This window comes from Elephas maximus, chromosome 2 (assembly GCF_024166365.1).
Source record: "Elephas maximus indicus isolate mEleMax1 chromosome 2, mEleMax1 primary haplotype, whole genome shotgun sequence".
Taxonomy (NCBI): Eukaryota; Metazoa; Chordata; class Mammalia; order Proboscidea; family Elephantidae; genus Elephas; species Elephas maximus.
Genome location: NC_064820.1, coordinates 110718620 through 110732016, shown reverse-complemented (window position 1 = coordinate 110732016; position 13397 = coordinate 110718620).

Sequence of the window (13397 nt, the reverse complement as noted above, 5' to 3'; positions counted from 1 at the left end):
TTGAGTCCCTTGAGGATGCCAAAACAGCCATTTTGACTTGGTGAAAATTGAAGAGCACAAAACTCTTTGGGGAAAGGTTAGAGAGATGGAAACACTGCCTTCAGAAGTGTTTAGGCCTACATGGAGGATATGTTGAGAAATAATACTTTCACATTTTGATTTTTTTTAAATAAAGGTTTCTGCGATTTTGTAGCAATACTTTTTGACTTACCTCGTATATATAAACCTGTTGCCATCAAGTTGATTCTGATTCATAGCAACCCTATAGGACAGAGTCGAACTGCCCAATTGAGTTTCCAAGGAGCAGCTGGTAGATTTGAACTGCTGACCTTTTGGTTAGCAGCCACGCTCTTAACCGCTACACCACCAGTGCTGTGATACATATACAGCAGGAGAAAGATGTGGCAGTCTGCTTCCATAAAGATTACAGCCTTGGAGACTCTGCGGGGGCAGTTTTACTCTGTCCCGTAGAGTTGCTATGAGTCAGAATTGACTCAACAGCAGTGGGATGCATATACAGGAGCCTGAGTGGTGCAAGTGGTTTTTGATCAGCTGCTAACTGAAAGGCTGGTGGTTTGAACCCACCTAGTGGCTCCTGGCAGAAATGGTGAACTGCTTCTGTAAAGATTACAGCCAAGAAAACCCTAGGAGCTCAATTCTGCCCTGTAACATGTGGAGATGTGGAGTCACCATGAGTCAGAATCGATCTGATGTCAATGGTTTATATATATGTATATATATAATTCAGGATGCTCTTCTGGCTAATAAAACAATACTTATTTCAGTTCTTATATTTAATAATAAAACAACTTTACATATATTTGAAAGGGAGGGAGCATCAAATCATGAAAGAATAATATGAGTTGATAACTTGATTTTTATGCATTACCAGGGTGTCCTATTATTTCCCAGTTTATATTTGGACTGTTTGTTATAAAACAAACATTATCTCTATTAAATTACAGTGTCAATGATAGAATGAGTTGTGATGTTGTTAGAGGGCCTGTGAAGGCAGCCTCTAGGAGATAAGAGTGATCCCCAGCTGGCAGCCAGCAAGAAGACAGGACCTCATAGTTTAAAAAAAAAACAAAACTAAATTCTACTAACAGCCACATGAGCTTGGAAGACCACTCCAGGTTCCTGAAAGGAATGTAGCTTGTGTGTACATCTTGACTGCAGCTTTCTGAGAACCTGAGCAGAGGATTCAGCTAAGCTGAGCTTAGACTCCTGAGCCAATGTAGCTGTGACATAATAATTGGATGTGGTTTTAAGCTTCTAAATTTATTGTAAGTTGTTATGCAGCAATAGATAACTAATGCAATCAAAAATGTCTCGTGCTAAGGACTCAAAAATACTTAATGAAACTACCTAGGTGCCTCTGTGCCCATTATTAGAATTCAGAGTTCATTTGAAGCAGGGATACACTGAATTGGGACAATTTAACTTTTACATTAAAAATATATATATATATATGATCTATCTATGATGTTGCATGTATCAGTTCATTCCTTTTTATTGTTCCATTGTATGGGTGTACCTCAGTTTATTCATGCATTACCAGGTGATGTTGTTTTCCATTTTGGTGATCATGAATAAAGCTGCTATGAACATTTTCATGCTGGCCTTTGTGTGGACATACGTTTTCATTTACCTTGCATAAATGTACAGGAGTGAGATTGCTGGGTAGTATTTTTTGACAGTAATACAAAGAATTCTCACAAATTATTAAGAAAACAAACAACCTATTAAACATTGGACAAAAGACTTAAGCAGATATCGCACTAAAAAGATAAAAAGAAGGCAAATAAACATATGAAAAGAGGCTCAAAATTATTACTGTATTTTTACACAAATAATGCAGATCTTTTTTATGTTGTTTGCCAACTGCTCCTCCCCCCCCCAGGTATTTTCCTAAGTGCCGATATGCCTTTTTTTTTTTTTTTTTACATGTTGCTGTAAAAAATTAGCAAAGGGAATTTACAAAAATACCTGTTGGGGGAGGGGGGAGAAGTTGACAAACAAACGTGGAAGGTTCGCATTATTTATGGAAAATATGGTAGTCATCAGGGAAAAGCAAATTAAAACTACAATGAGATACCAGTATGCAGCTTTTAAAGTGCCTAAAATAAAAGAGTGGCCAAGTGCTGATGAGGCTATGGAACAACTGAAACTTTCATGTGTTGCTGGTAGGAATGGACTGTAAAATAGTATAGCTACATTGGAAAGCAAGTTCTTAGAAAATTAAGCATATACTGTCCCAATTTTGGAAACCCTGGTGGCATAGTGGTTAAGTGCTACGGGTTCTAACCAAAGGGTCGGTAGTTTGAATCCACCAGGCGCTCCTTGGAGACTCTATGGGGCAGTTCTACTCTGTCCTATGGGGTCACTATGAGTCGGAATTGACTCCATGGTACTGGGTTTGGTTTTCTCCCAATTTTACTACATCTTAAGCAAATGGCTCCACCTAGTGTATGTATAGAAAGAAATGCTTATACAATCTAAATTTTCATTTGAATTAGACAACTTTCAGCATGTTGATCTTTATTCTTTTTTTATTTGGACATGCTGAATATTTTATTTTGAACCTTTTCCTAAATAGTTGTTTATGAGCTCGAGGTAAGAAAATTCCAAAGAATAATAACATATATAAAACAAAATCTTTCTACATACTATTATCTTAACAGAAGATAGAATGGGGGTGGGAGGAATGCTGTATAATCTCAGGTAAATCTCAGACACTGAATAAATAAAAATGTTGTTTTCTCCAAGGTAAAATGATAAATTGGAATAGATGACGGCAAGTACTGAGGAAGTAAGAAGCCCCTATGCTTCTAAATTAAAAATTGCTTTTCATTTTGCGTGTTAGTAGTACTTGCATAAAAGATGAATATATTTACAGATGATTATGTATTTCTTTGAATTTACTGGGTCATTCATTCATTTATCCTTCAAACTTTAATTCAGCATTTAACATATCCCAGACACAATACTAGGCTTAGTGGATACAAAGATGAATAAGGCATAGTTCCTACCTTCTAGGAGTTCACACATATCCTACAACTGACAATAACAATGTACACAAATAAAAACAAGAAACAGAAACACAAAATGTGAAATCTCATTCTACAAACAGTGGTGTAATTGTAGATAAACTAGTTCCCAAAACTTAATTTCCTGTTGAAATTTCATTCATTTTACATGAAATTTAAATCTGATCTTTAAACCATGCAATTACAGAAAAGTCTGTATTTAGAACAAGGTAAAGTTTTCCTTTGCCCTGTTACAAGAGAATTCTTAAATTGCTAAAGAACCCATTGTTTTCAAGTAATTTAGTAGAACCAGTTTCAATACCAACCATTTACTACAGTGTGTAAAGCACTAAGTATTTTCAGTGTGCCTCTTGGTTTACTCTAAGAAGCTAAATAAAATTTGAAGGTATCAACGCTGTATTTTTTATTTTTTAATTCTAAAACAAGACTTTAAGTTATTCTCAACTAGTAATATTAAAATCTAAAAATACAGGCTATTTCAGTGTACTTCTTTGCTTCATTTAATGACACCTGTTGTACCTAATGAACAAAGGATATTTTCTTAAATGGACAGATAAGCTAAGTTACACACATAAGAAAGAAGCATTTGGCAAGTAGGAAATGTCAGGGAGTGTTGTTAGTTTGGGAGTATGCCATTATTTTTGTTTCATGTTTGTGCTATGAACAGTACAAATATATTGAAAAATCAACATATTTATTATTCTATATTTTGCAACAGAGAATTTTTAAAAATATTCAGTGGATTTCATTAGCTGGATTAAACACTTCCCAAGAGGAACAGGATGTAAAAATTCTTTCATATAAAATCTGGACTTCAGAGAGAAAATCATTACTATGAGTCTTTAGAAAACTATTTTTGGATCTGGGCATGTGGTTATCAGTGGCCAATTATTATATTGTTTTTCTAAAACCTTCTGCAATCAGGAACTGTTTTTATTCCCAATTTAGAATGGTCATCCCAAATGGTTGGAAAGCTTTGTGTTTCTCATGTTTCCTAGCAGCATGGGTCCCTGAAGGGCAGTACTGGCCAAGACCGTGATGTCATTCCCACTGTGGCCGTAGGTGTTCAGGGCGAAACTCTCTCTCATCTTGTGTTGTTTAAACTATTCAATACATTGCCTGTATTTAATTTTACGGAATTATACAAAGTATGCATAACCACATTGAGCTGTTATTAATTTATAGAATGCTTCCTTTTTATAGCATCTCAATTTATGTAATAAACAACTTAAGTGTAGTTTTGACTCAACTCTTATTTTAAAACAGCCAAATAAAAAGATGCAACTGTATGCATTTTGAAGAGTAATTTCTATAAATAACCTACTAATGGAAGACAATTTGCCTGTTCATTAAGATTGGTTAGCTATACATTATAGGAAATTTTAGCCAAAAACCTTTATCATATATACTGTATTTTTATGCAAGCAATGCCAACCTTCTATATTTATTTGCCAACCATGCCCTCCCCCTCGAGATATTTTCATAAGCACCACTATGTCAATTTTTTACATGTTGCTGTTAAAAAAAATTCACATAGTGCCCTTATGAAAATACTTCTGGGGGAGGGATGCAGATGGCAAAAAAACCATAGAAAGTGTGCATTACTTTGTAAAATATGGCAATTCTTTGCCCATATTGTGGTAAAAATTCTGTATAAAAACAATAGATGACATCTAATGAGCTATAGACCAATGTTTACTGTATGGTTGTGCTGGTACTTTTTGCTCTTTGAAACTGTGTGCTTTTGTTAGGACTATAAAAAAAAAAAAAAACCAATCCCACTGCCATCGAGTCAATTCTGACTCATAGCAATGCTATAGGGCAGAGTAGGACCGCCCTATAGAGTTTCCAAGGAGCACCTGGCAGATTCGAACTGTGGGCCTCTTGGTTAGCAGCCATAGCACTTAACCACTATGCCACCAGGGTTTCCCATCTTCAAATCTTCTAATGGACAGGAATTTGTCACATAATGAATTTATATTTTACAAATTTTTTCCCTCAGAGAAAGTCAAAGCACATTTCATTACAACACGTTTACAACATTCAGTGATATAAGAGGAAAAAGTTGCTCTCCACAACTTAAAAATGAGAAAACTGATGTTATGTTATAGTTAAGTGGTTTAAAGGAAGTCATTCAGAGGTACAGATGCAACTTTCTTACTTCTATTCCCTTTGCATACACAATACACTTATGCTTTTCTTTATATTTGTGTATATTTGATCATCAAAACTATCATTTGTCTTTTCCTCCCAGTAACAGAGGAAGGATATCATGTTAGATGAGATGTTGTTGTTGTTAGGTGCCATCGAGTCAGTTCCAACTCATAGGGACCCTCCACACAACAGAAGGAAACACTGCCCAGTCCTGTGCCATCCTACATACTTATGCGTAAGCCCATTCTTTCGGCCACTGTGTCAGTTCATCTCATTGAGGGTCTTTCTCTTTTTAGCTGACCTTCTACTTTACCAAGCATGATGTCCTTCTCCAGGAACTGATCCCTCCTGACAACATGTCGAAAGTATGTGAGACGTGGTCTCACCATCCTTGCTTCTAAGAAGCATTTTAGTTGTACTTCTTCCAAGACAGATTTATTTGTTCTTTGGTGGGTTTGGCAGGCCATGGTATATTCTTCTTCAACACCACAAAGAAAAATTCTTAATTGCACAGATTTGTGCAGTAGTCATAAGAGCAGATAAAGAAGTCCGTGGACATTTGATAAACTCTTTGTGGTTGAAGCGAATAACCTAAACTCTCATTGGTAGCTGATAGACAGGAAGTTTTCTGTACTGATTGAAGAAAATGACTCAGCTGGCATGATCTAGTTATAGCTCTCCAGAAGAGGGGTGCTATGTTTCAGTGATAGAAAATAAAAGAGGCCCTAACGTGCGGCAAATGGTTCTGGTTTAGAAATCTGTGCCAGGCCAAAATCAATTCCCTAGCCTTTCATGACTGAGGCTGTCCTCAAAGAAAGAGAGTTGGAAAGTAATGCCAAACTGTAGATTATACTTCAATAATTTGCTTCTGGTTTATTAAAGCAAATATGTTGTGAAATTAAAAGCATTTAAGAGTTCTTGTTAAACATACCAGTCCTTCGTTATTATTTCCAAAAGCCCCACATTAAAGTACTAAAAACCATTTAGATAGTCAAAACTACTTCGTCCCAAGAATCAGCAATATTTTTGATGGCATCATAGATGTTTAAGCTCATCACATCATCTTCGGTAGCCCTGACTGCTTGTGAAAACGTCCCACGTAAATAATCAGCCTTAAAGGAGGCTATGACTCCCTGATCCTTTGGCTGAAGTAGTGATGTGGTATTGGAGGGTAAAAAAAATACAATTTTTTTTTTTTATTGTGCTTTAAGAGAAAGTTTACAGCTCCAGTTAGTTTCTCATACAAAAATTTTATACACACGTTGTTATGTGACCCCAGGTGCTCTCCCTGTAATGGTGACAGCACACTCCTCCTTTCCACCCTGTATTTCCCATGTCTGTTCAACAAGCTCCTGTCCTTTCCCTTCTCATCTCACCTCCGGACAGGAGCTGCCCATTTAGTCTCATGTATCTGCTTGATCTAAGAAGCACACTCTTCAAAAGAATCACTTTATGTCTTATAGTCCAGTCTAATCTTTGTCTGAAGATTTGGCTTCATGAACGGTGTTAGTTTTGGGCTAACAGAGAGTCCAGGGGCCACTTCTTCTGGGGTCCCTCCAGTCTTAGTCAGACCATTAAGTCTGGCCTTTTTACTACAATTTGAGTTCTACACCCCACTTTTCTCCTGCTCCGTCAGGGACTCTCTGTTGTGTTCCCTGTCAGGGCAGTCATTGGTTCTAGCTGGGCACCATCTAGTTCTTCTGGTCTCAGGCTGATGTAGCCTCTGCTTTATGTGGCCCTTTCTGTCTCATGGGCTCATAATTTTCTTGTGTCTTTGGTGTTCTTCCTTTACAAGGAGAACTTTGAAAGGAATTTTGGCCGAGCCATAATATTCAACAGCAGGGACAAAATGGCTCAAGAACCAGTCTTCAAAGATGGTAATTCCAACCCAAGCCTTTGCATTTGCCTTCCAAATAATGGGAAGAGATGCCTTAATAATACGGTGAAGTGTCCTCGGATATAGGGATTGATACACAAGCAAGGGCTTGAGCTTAAAATCCCCAGATATGTTATCCCCAACCAATAATGTTAGCTTTCAGTCTTAGCGGGTGGGACCAGTCCCTGTGAAGGACATCAGGCTTGGTAGTGTAGAGGGTCATCAAAAAAGAGGAAGATCCTCAAAGAGATGGATTGACACAGTAGCTGCAACAGTGGATTCAAGCATGGCAACGGTTGTAAGGATGGTGCAGGACTGGGTAGTGTTTCGTTCTGTTGTACATAAGGTCTCTATTAGTCAGAACCAATTTGATAGCACCTATCAACACAACATCCTTCGATATCTTATGCCCTAGTGCATTATTTATTTTTTTTCTCTTTCTAAATGTAGGTCCTTTCAGGCATTTTTTTCCCAAAATAAGTTAGCCTTGTCTGCATTAAATATTTAGTCTGGCAAATAACCTTTTTCCATAATTTTTCAACACTTCAGGAAAATCACTCACAGCATTTACATCTGTACTCCCTGCTTCACCTTGCACTTTAATATTATGTAAATCTGTCTCCGCTTTGAAACAATTAAACCATCTCCTACTCCCAAGAAATTCTTCATCACAATCACCTTCACTTGCTGCATGTGCAGCTGTTAAACCCTTGAAAAGGTTTTGAACCTTCTCTTGCACTAAAGTAAGGCTAATAGGCATAAGTATTATGCTGATTTTGTTTGTCTAACCAAATTATCAATAGCCTTTCCATTTCAATAATTAAACCACTGCTTTGCTTAGTCATAGTTGTAGCTTTCATCAGAGCAGAGCCTTTCGCATGCTCCGTTTATTCTCACTTTATCCTTTAAAATTTTTCTGATCAGTGACTGACTGTAGCCTAATGCTTTTCCTATGACTGATGGCGTTTCATCTCTTTCCAATTGCTTTATTATTTCCACTTTATTTTCCATCATAATCATTTTCCTTTTCTTTGAAGCATCACCAGCACTTGCATCAGATTTATGCCTTGGAGGCATGGGTACGAAGGTAAATAAGAGGAAAATTTAAGCCAAATACTAAGTTACACACTCAACAGTGGTAACAGAAATGTGATCTGACTTAAAAAGGTGGACAGTATTCTCCTGCCTTGAGCTGAGGAACTGCTGAAGCTGCAGGATGTTTTCATGAACACCACAAAGTAGTGTGTGCATTCATTATTACAAATCATTGCATTTCACTCAAACGTTTAATATAATAGGCTTTATGGCAGTCCTGAAGTATGAGTTGTTCATAGTTGGACATTCTTAACCTGGGGACTTACGGTATTATAAGTATGTGATGTAATTTGGTCTATTCTTTGGTGATCTACTTCTGGTAAGATCGCAGCCAAGAAAACCCTATGGAGCAGTTCTAATTTGTAACATATGGGGTCATGATGAGTTGGAATGGACTAGATGGTAACTAACAACAGCCCAGAAGTTAAAATAACTTTTGAAATTTTTTCTTGCCATCACTTGGAATGGATCTCAGTAACAACCAGGTGCTATTTGATAAAACATAAAGTCACTGTGTCAATATTCAACAGACATTTGTGGGGCACCAACTGCATTTAAGTCACTGTCCTAAGGGCTTGGGAATTTGAATAACTTTATCCAGATACGTGTAGCTCTGATTTGATTATATTTAATCAACTTAGTCAAACAACTGATTAGTTCAATGTTACAATCAGGGAATTTTTTAAAAAACTGAATTAATGAGTTGGGTGACTGAATTGACAGGTTATTTCATGAAAAATGGTTAAACAGGTCACGTGTGTAAGCACAACCTCAGTTGTCAGAGCTTTAAAACTGATTAATAAATTGAATTAAACATGTAAAGGCATTTCTTCTCCTTTTTGTTACCTCTTTATGTCTACTGTAGTATTTCTTTAACATTTGGAGAGTGGATATTAGCTTTCCAGAAGCCCAGCAACTATTACCTGAGTTTACAGTGAATCTGTATAAGAACTCAGGTCGAAAGTAGTGAGAGCTATACCAAAAATATACTGATAAATGGAAGACGTTGATGTAAAATTTTATAATTTCAGGAACATCTGAGTGAAATTCTCCAATGTACTTTTGAATTTAAGAGCTGTTAAAAATATGTCGTGGTTTTACTTTTGCTTTCTCTCGAGTATGCTTTTCTTTCTCTCTTTTTTTTTCTGATTTGTTTTCCATGATGCCTATCTCAGTTTTATCCTTTTTTATCTTTTTTCCCCCAATAAATTATGCCAAATTGAATACGTCCTTGAATTCATAAGTTTTAGTCTGTGTATATCATTGTAATTTCCTAGTGGGCCTTCTTAGGCCTTATGCTACAGACTTTTGCTTGGCAAAAACAAGCAAACAAACTACAGTAAAACATAAACAAAAACCTCTTTATTAAAATGCATCCCCTCACAGCACAATTTACAGTATAGTGAAAATTATGAATGTAAAACAACTTGATAAAACCTCTAATAACTCTCTTCTCAGTCCTAGGAACAGTAACCGTTCTGTAAATTCGGTTTCCTTCCACTTTCAGGGAAAAATAGATCAACATTAGCATCACTGTGGAAGTTTAAAAAGGAAATATACTAACCTTTGAGTTTTACATTTTGCCCAAATAATTGTTCTAAGTCACAAAATTATTTGGTTTAGGGTGTAACATACAGGCCGTCTGAAATAACACACAGTGGCCATTCAGTAAACATTCTTAATTATCTTGTTTTGAAAATAAATTTGGGCAGCCCCTGTCGGCCTGTTGTTTTCCTTGCCCAGGAGATAAACTCTGGCAGACTCGGTGCGCTTAATCAGGAGTTTTGCTCAGCTCTTTGTCCTTTCTTCTGGGAGATAATTCACATCTCATCTCTCCACAGAGTTTACCAGTGCAGTAAGGCATACCACATACATTCAGATAGGGAAGTGTAAAGGTATCATTTTGGCTGAAAATATCTGTTCTCGCCAGAGAGCCCGGGATCCCCTTAAAAAAAAAAAAGAGCTTAAAATCCTCCCTGGCCAATGAAAACACCCACTGGCTCCATCCTTCCCTCCCCTCCTTGGTGTAATGTAGTTCTCTCTAACCTGGTTTAAGGATTCCATGGAGATGAGAAGGCCCAGAAAAAGGACTGGAAATTATGCTTGAAAGGAGCCAAGTTGAGAAGAAGACATTTTTTTAAGAATCCAGTATTGGTCCTGTATCACAAAGTCTGCGCAGAGGAATGTGGATAAAATGAAATGACGAAGTATAGCAGAGGATTTCGTACCACAAAAACAAATAGGAAGAAAATAACAGGTAGCTTTAAGCAAAACAAGATAGGGCACAACAGGGACAAAATCAAGAGCAATAGTAATCTATTTATATGTTAAAGACAATATATATTTTTCTTTATAATTCACAATAGTAAGGGACTAAAATGTTTTCCTAAAACTTTTTGAAGATAGTTACACCACAGTGTTAGTAGCACATGAATTCTAAACATACTCTCAAGAATTAAAAAAAATAAAAATAAATAAAACACTTTACTAACACTTTTACACAAGAGTTAATGGCTTTGCTCCAGAATTTTGTATCTAGACCACATTTAAGGATATGAAGCTGTGTTAATCAGTAACCATTAACTTGTAAGTGGCAAAAACACAAAGCAAATTAGCTAAAGAAAACAAAGAGAAAGGTGTTCATTGGCACACATTACGGGGGTTGAAGAGATATGCTTCAAGTATGAGAGATTTAAATTACGTCATCAATTTTTTTTCTCTCTTTCTCCATTCCTGCCTCTTTTTGTGTGTTGGTTTCATTCTGCAGATAGATTATTTTCCTATGACAGGGAAGAAGATTGCTGTTAGCTCAAATTTACCTTCCTCCAGGTTAGAACCCCAATGGAAAAAGTCCTAATAAGACTAGATTAGTCTCAAAGAAGATTCTTATTGTGTCTCCTTGTGTCATGTGACCAATCCTGAGGCAATTACTCTGCCAGGGGAGGAGGTACTATGATTGGTTCAGCCTGAGCCATATGCCCACCCTGAACCAGGGAGGGTGTTCTGGACACTGTGCTGAAAAATACCAAACCAGAAGAACACATGGGAGAGACTTGAAGGCAATACTAGGCAGACAAAACCATTAGAAGTCCTATTGCAACTACTGGTGATGTTTTTGATTGTGAGTAGTGGGAATTATTATTTGTGAGCATCAATTTAAAAAAAAAAGTCAAGTATAACCATTTCACTGGGCAAACACCGTAGAAATATGTAGTATAATTATAGGTAAAAGAGAAAGAGGGTACAGCATACTTATCAGAACTAATGCCCTTCATGTTTAAACCTCTTCAGTTTAAAAAAATCAGAATGTAACTAATTATATTTGCAATAGACAAATGGTGCTTCAAGAATAGTGTAATAATTTCAATTAACTGTGACTCCAGTGGCAAAAATCTATAAAGTTGTCATAACAGAAGGTTAATGATTCTGACTGGTTATAGCACATTCATATTCCGTGTGTAAAACAATACGCTGTCATGAAAACTGATTATAGCTGTCAGCATTCACAAAATGAAGGTAATTCCTCAAGGCAGGAATTCTCATTTAAAATCCATGTGGCTAACTTAAATCAATCAATAATTATCAATATTTTTTATTTAAAATGGAGTTTTAAAGCTTATAGACCTGTGTATAGATAGGTTTAGCATATCTTTCAGGCACAGGGGTTATACCCTTTAATTACATAGTATTTAGGACAACAAATTGATTAAACCTTTCCAGAGAATGCTTTATAACTAGGTCATACATAGCAGATAGCATGGTCAGTTCATGTTCTTGCCATTCTCAGTAGCTAGTAAACCAAAAACCAAACCCACTGCCATCGAGTCGATTCCGACTCCTAGCGACCCTACAGGACAGAGTGGAACTGCCCCACAGGGTTTCCAAGGAGCTCCTGGTAATTCTTAAACATTATGCCCCCAGTAGCTAATGACAACCTTCAAATGCTGAAGGACTGACTCTGGCAACAATATCTAGAAGTCATCCTCATCAATAATTACAATAAATTCAGGGCCAACTTTCTACAAATTTCGTGGACGTTAATCAAAAGATATTCATATTATTGAACCCGAGGGAAATAAATACCGATTCGTCAGAGACTTTTGAAATGATAATCCGAATGTTTTATAGTAACTTATTCTGAATGTCTGGCAACAACATTCCCCCCACTTTGCATAACTAATTCTAATTTGAAACTTAATTTGTGTGTTAAGGGAAAGTGACAGAGAGAAAGAAAACCTTACTTCCTACATACTTCATGATTCTGACTCATGGTGACCCCATGTATTACAGAGTTGAACTGCTCCATAGGATTTTAATGGAAGCAGATCACAAGGCCTTTCTTTCATGACACTGCTGGGTGGGTTTGAACCTCCAACCCTCATGTAAGTATTTGAGCACAAACCATTTGCACCACCAAGGGACCTCATGGGGGGAAAAAAAAAACAACCAGAAAACTTGAAAAATAAGTGAAAGCTGACAACTACATAATCTCATATTTTAAGCTTCTCATTTGACATAGATAATGACTATCCAGAATTTGGCATTTATAATGAACACTAGTTTTATCAAAGTATATGTGTTTCCCAATGAAGAAGACTCTTCAGGGTACATAAATGTGCTATTGTAGTCACATGAACCTCTTAAAATCATGCAATTTTGGTGATACTTCTAGATTCTCCTAACTGAGCATTATAAACATATTTCTTAAATATCCATTATTAGTCTTTTGAGTTAGAATTTTTTTTCCCAGTGACTTCATGAGATCTTACTAGATAATCATTCTTGTTGCTGTGTAGTTGCAAAAAAAGAAACAGAAAATTGAAAAGAATGTTCTGCTTTAAAATTAAACTTTTTAGTAACAAAATTGATATTTAGTTGAGTTCTGAAGACTTTTGATATTATATGAAACATATGAATAATTTATCTATTGTTTCACTATAATAATAAGTATTTCTAATCAATATATTAGGTCCCTAGCGTCAAAAACAGTTTGAGCAAAACTATTAACCTACAGGTTGGTGGTGTGAACTCACCCAGTGGTACCACAGAAGAAAGACTTGGCAGTCTCCTCCTGTAAAGATAGTCTACTCCTGTAAACGATGGTATAGTTCTACTCTGTAACACACAGGGTCCCACGGGTGAGAATCAACTCAATGGCATCTGGTTTTTTTTTTTTTGTAATCAACGTGAAAGCTACGATATTTACATGAGTGTTTTATTTG